The following is a 6,317-nucleotide window of genomic DNA, read 5'->3' as shown; positions in this document are numbered from 1 at the left end:
CAGCTAACAAATTTACTTGGGGCGAGTAGATAAATAACACAAAGGCTTACAAATGCTATAGTTGCAAGCCACATTCCTGGGGAAACTGGACTAAAAGAAAAGGAGTGCACACACTGGACTTTGTATCATCAGACTTTGATAATATGCTAAAGGAACAGTTAATAAGAAACCACAAATCTAGATTTAAAAGGAAAAAGAAGTAATCTAAGTTTTAATAAGCAACACAGGAAGCTTGGTTATCCTCGTAAGCACGGCTCAGCATTACACAACCTCATGACTTCCCAGGGGAGGCATCTTGTTCCACTGAGACCCCAATGCCTCCTGGAGCTTCCCAGTGTACAGTTGGTATTTGAAATATTTATGGTACTGCTACATGCCTCTGGGAGCAGTTGACTCCATCAAGAATTAAGACTCGCTTTGTGAGTCGGAGCAGAATGGGAACATACCTTGGCTTGGTTCCCTCTGCGCTCTGGTAATCAAAATAGGGAATGATTTTACTTAATTTCTGGGGAATGCACTCCTAAGAATGAGGAAAGAGTCCTTAAACAAGCCAGAGGAGGGAAACAAAGAATTCATAGTGTCAGACCTTGTGGTCTTTTTTCATTCTTCTTATTTCTTTCCACCCTTCAAGACTGCATTTTCAAAAAGACTGTTGCAGAAGTAGTAGTAAGCATACTGGGTCAAACTTACAATTGGAATTGATCTTCCTTTAGTTATTTGGGGACGAATTTTAGCCTTACAGTTTTTAAAATTAATTGTATGAATAATTAATAATTAATAATATATTATAACATTCCATAAATGTAAAAGCCTTAATTCCAACCTATGTTTCCATTATGGAGTACATAATATTGAAATTGGTGTATTTTAGGTGGAATTAGTACTAGTATTCAAAGTTAACATTGCATAGTTCTTTTCATTACAACTGCTTATAGCTTTGCCAATGTCAACAAATTTTCTACATTTATCCTCTCTTCCAAGCAGATTTTATATTTTAACTTCAATTCAAAAGAAAAATAAAGAATGAAAGGAAAAGAAGTATCTGTGCAAATGTTCAGGTTCAGTCATCTTCTCAAAAATCAATGTTCTGCAAAACTCTACCATTGCCATCAAGATTATTTTGAAAGACAGAAGGAACAGTCCTGAAATAAGACAGAGGAATATACCAATCTAAGGAACATCCAGACAGAATAGTCCAAACTGTAAACCTTCGAGAACCTAATTTCTATATCGCCAGTAGAGTTTGTTGAAAGCTTACTGATAAAAGTCTCAAAACTTCTCATTTTCACTTTCTGACTAAACTCTTCAAGAGAGTGTCATTAATTTTGTGCACATAAGATATTGTCTAACCTTTGTTTGGCTAATTTATAGGCCTAATTTATGCCATATTCCTCTTCACCATTTAGAGTTTCAGATAGATTGTGGATGAAGCAAAAGAGAGATAGAAAGAAAGAAATGTTCTCTTTTACTTAGCTTTACCAAAGTGAGACCTGAAAAAGCTTTACTTTGCCAGGAACTTTTGTGTACTGTCAAACAGGACTGTTACAGTGCATATGTTCAAGTAGGTCAAATCAAAGTTATTTTAATCATGACATTTTATCATTTTGCTGCTTTAGCATTCTTTTAAGACCATTTTTATTTGAAATCAATTGTATCTGATTGCTTTACAGACTACTACTTCAGTTAACAGACCATCATTTACCTATGATATACATTCTAAGGTTAATCCATTGTTGTTCTCTAAAGGATGTTAGAACTCACAATGCTCTTGGGAATGATCTGTATCCTACTGGCTGCTCAAAATTTTTCAAAATTCTAAGTATGTCAGTGTTTTTCTTGCATATCTTTTTCTAGTCATAAAATGAAAAATATAGAAGTCTATGTCCTGAATAGGTGGTTTATTGTTCATCTAGTAGTGTATAGTCTTATGAAATTGTTGCCATATTTTTTTGACTGTGTATCCATCCTGCTGCAGGCTTCCTTTCAAAATATTTTTTTGTGTGGGGTTTCCACAAGATGAACGTTTGAAGAGTTTGAAATCAATACTGTATGGTCTGCCATGTAGGTGGTATCCAAAAACCTCTTCCAAATTTAGCTATATGTTTTATAGCACCTGTTTCACAAGTTCTCGGCACCTGCTCTCATTATGGGAGTATTACATTTACTTCAGTAGGGATAACATCCAGTCCAGTATTTGTTGGTAGTCCCACACAACATCAACAGCTATACAACTAGAAGAAACAAACATCAGAATAGATGAGCATTACATACTGGCCCACAGATCCTTCTTGTCTTAATTCTGTGGTTATTTCTATTAGACTTAGGAATTTACTACTCTAGGTAAAGTGAGAAGGATGCAAAAGCTATATTTCCCTCTGTATTTCTGGCAAAAACAACAGGAGACAGAAAAAAGGTTTGCAAAGTATGGCTTTCACACAGCATTATGTGATCCTTGGAAATTTTTTTTGTACCATACTATGCAGATGATTTGAGAAAAGGCCAGGGACAGCCAGTGTGTTTGTACAGTCTATCTTTGCAACTGTGGAAGTCAGTGCAGCTCAGGTCTGCATTGGGGAGTGCTTCATTTGCTATGGCTTCATCAGGCTGCGCAAGGTCTATCCTTAGCCACTGACAGAATATTGAGTAGCAGCATTTGAGGCTTAGCAATCCACAATATTAATGGAATATTGCAACACTTACAGGGGCCAGGACTGGACACATGAGCATTTGTGCTTGACTATTGTGACCACTTACGTGATTAGAAGAGTTTGCGTGGAAATTTTCAGTTGGAAGTCTATCTTCTGCTTGCGAAATGCTCACAATGGAATGGTGGCTACAAATTAAGTCTTCTGATTTTTTATTACAGTATTTCACAACAAATGTATATTATGTCCTGGGGCAAACTCTGATTTATGAGATCTTAGAGATTTAAATTTTGAGATTCTTTTAGCTTACCAGAGCAGAATATAAATTTTTAGCATATTCGAGAAACAGGGACAGAAATTTAAACTTTGCTGATACGTACTTGATCATCATAGAGCAGACTGTCAGTCTATATTATTTAAAAGCAAAAATGCTGTAAAAATTACCAGTGATCCTCTATTTCATATTATCTCAATTAAAAGTGAACATAAACAATGTAGCATTTTTGTTAAATATTTTAAAGCTCTTTACAAAGAGGCTAAGATAATAATAATAGATAATGAGGAAGATCAAGAAACTAAGAAAACAATGACTTTCACAGTGTTACCAGGTAGGTAACACAAGCAATACATGCTCCCACTATGGGGGACAAAGGGACAGAGGCAGATAGCTGTGTTGGTCTTGTCTTACAGCCCAGCGCAATGCTAATAACTGGACAATGTAACTTCTCCCGTGGAGGAGTGAAGCAACATGTGCACTACCCCTTTCTTCCCGTCTCATCTCAGGATGAAAACCTGGAAAAAGTGCTCTGTATGTGTTTTTTAAAGGCATAGTCTAGTCCTTAGTGTATGGTCTGAAATGAAAATACCTTGCTGAAGCCAATATTAGCTTCTCAGTTAAAGTTAATTTACTACTTTTTCCACATCTTAACCACCCCCCCCAAATTCCTAATGTTAAATATACAACCATTATTTGCTATTAAGATTCCTGTATGCTTGCAATCCTAGTAATTTTTTAACACTTTCATGAATCTTTATTTGGCACAAATTAACTGTTTTCACTATATCCTAATTTGTTCTAGGTTCTCATTGCCTTAGCAGTTGAACTTTGGCTCTGATTCTAAAAAAAATGAGGAGAGCAAAGACAATTGTTTGCAAGGCAGAACTAGATAGAAGTTTTATCAGAGTAAGATACTCAGGATTTGACCCTCTGAGTAGATTTTGTTTTCAAAGCAATTTCCCAGAAGCCATACAGAAAAAGGAAACAAAGCTAAATAGGGACAAGGTCAACTGGATATAGAAGTGACTGTAACAAACCTCAAATACTTCTGTTATTTTTGTTTCAGCTAAAGTTCACAGAATTTTTATTAGTAATCTAACATAGATATTTACACAGGAATCAGAAAGAACAGCTTTCTAATGACTGCCCAGTGGGAAGGTTGTATTCATAACTGGTGTTAACTTCATACTTGATGCTGACAGATATTGGTTTAGATATTCAAAGACTGAGAAGTCTCTCTCTACTAAGGGTATAACATATTAGAAAGTAAGAGACTTGGAGAAATCTTTTGAGCCTATTTTGTAATTATTTCTTTCTTGGAAATATGTATATATATATATGTGAAATATACTCATGTAAACACAGAGACACATAGGTATTTTATCAGAATAACACATAATTATTTTTCATTTTAAGGGTTTTACAACCAATGTGAGTAGGAGAAGAATCAGAAGAATCAGTTTAAATCTTATTTAAACAAAATATAAATGCAGACAGTGCATATTTTCAAAGCAGAAATTCATGAATTCAAATCAAGCAGTAGGGCTAGTCTATCTCAATTAAAAAGAAAAACATTCTTTTAATTTTAGACACTTCTCTTCTAAAGGAAACTTACTGTATTATAGGTGGAGCAAATACTTGCATACCCATGGTCTCTTCCTGTGAGAATTCACCCCATCCCCCCAAAAACTGCTGAGAAACATTAGGTATCAGATAACGTAAGGCACAGAGGTACTCAGAATTTCGTCTGTTGCTAAGAATAGAAATTACTGAGAAGGTGTCTGCAAATCAGAATTCATTTTCTGTCCAAACTAAAATAGCTTAAATTAATTGTTCTCCTACAAGGCATGTTACTTTAAAATGAGAAATGTTGAACAGCCTGAGTTGTCCTTTATTTGGAAATTTTAGATCTGGGAATATTTAATTTAGGTTATTTCTACATTTTGCTGCTGGTGCGAACATATAAAGAAAATTCTATCATTCTACTTCCATTTCTGTGGTGATTTTATAGTCTACTTTCATTGGTGCAACATGCAGATATTATTTTCTTTTATGTGCAATTAAGTAAATATTAAGCTAATATATAAAACATAAACAGCATATTGAGAAGATAGGTATACTCTGTATATTTGTAGTGAAGGCTGTTGTTCATGATTCTGAAAGATGACCCTTGACAATTCATGTGTGTCATGGTTTGAAAAAGCCCAAAATCCAATTCTGATTCCTAGCCCCCCTCCCACATCTCAACCTCATGTGAGATGGGTTTTCCAGACAAAAACACGAGACTCAATATGGGGGAAGGAATATATTACAAAGACTATACACATAAATAAATACTATAATACACTGTATACAATCTTAACTTTATATCTATCTCTACCATGACAATAATATTTACAATGGGCCCAATCTCTTCTCTCTCCAAATAAAAGTCCAGGAGAGAAGAAGAAGAAAAGACCCCTTCCAGTCTGTCAGCAGCAGGTCTCTCTCTCTCTCTAGGCAGTAGGCTTTCTGTGTCTTCTCTTCTAGGCAGCAGTAGTAGTTGCTGGCTCTCTGCCAGCACACACGAGGGAGGTCTTCCAAGCCTCTCTCGGCCCCCGTCTTCAAACAGGGGGTCTTTCCATGGGCTGCGTAACCCCAGACACGGCCGCTACACCATGGTCATATCACGAAGCACCGGGGTCTTCGTGACGGTCTGGTATCCTCGGGGGAAAATCAAGCCCCTGTGCAGAGCTCCCATGCTCTGCCTCAAAGATGGCTGCCAGCTTCTCTGAAGCCTGGCAGCAAGGAGGGGGGGGGGGAAAGCCCAAGGTCACCCCCTCCACACACATTCCTTTGGCCATCCTGGCTGAGCTCTCAGGAGGCCGGAGCTTCTTAGCTCCTCTCTGTAGTGCATACTGCACTTTAGGACTCCACTCAGTCCACCACCCCCTCCTCTTTCTCAGAGGGGTCTCTAGTGAGTTTGGAGGTTTTGGTTTGTCCAGTTCTTACCCTCCGAAACTCTCTTCCTGCTGCTGGCTCGGGTCTCTTGTCTTGTTGCTGCTTTTCCTTCTCCTCAGACACCTCTGTGTCTGTCTTAGCTGCATACCGGCTTCTGCTGCTTCTTATCTGCTTGGCCTTCTGCCACTGCTCCGGTACGCTGCTGTCTCCGCTGCTGCTCCCAGCGTCTCCCACTGCTCCTACCGGGGAGAAACTCCCCCAGCTTCTCAGCCACAGGCACTCAGTCCAGTCTGACACTGTTCTGAGTCCCTGCAGCCCCCCAACCAGGGGCTGGGGGGGGCAGAGCCCCCTAAGGGGCCGGAGCCCCAGCTCCTCGTGGCTCACCACAACATGGCCACCTCTTCTTCTAACAACAAGTACCACTGCTTCTCTTCCGGTCTCCAGAGATATGTTTA

This window comes from Neopelma chrysocephalum, unplaced genomic scaffold (assembly GCF_003984885.1).
Source record: "Neopelma chrysocephalum unplaced genomic scaffold, ASM398488v2 Primary Assembly neopelma1_61, whole genome shotgun sequence".
NCBI classification, from domain to species: domain Eukaryota; kingdom Metazoa; phylum Chordata; class Aves; order Passeriformes; family Pipridae; genus Neopelma; species Neopelma chrysocephalum.
This window is presented reverse-complemented; position numbering follows the sequence as displayed.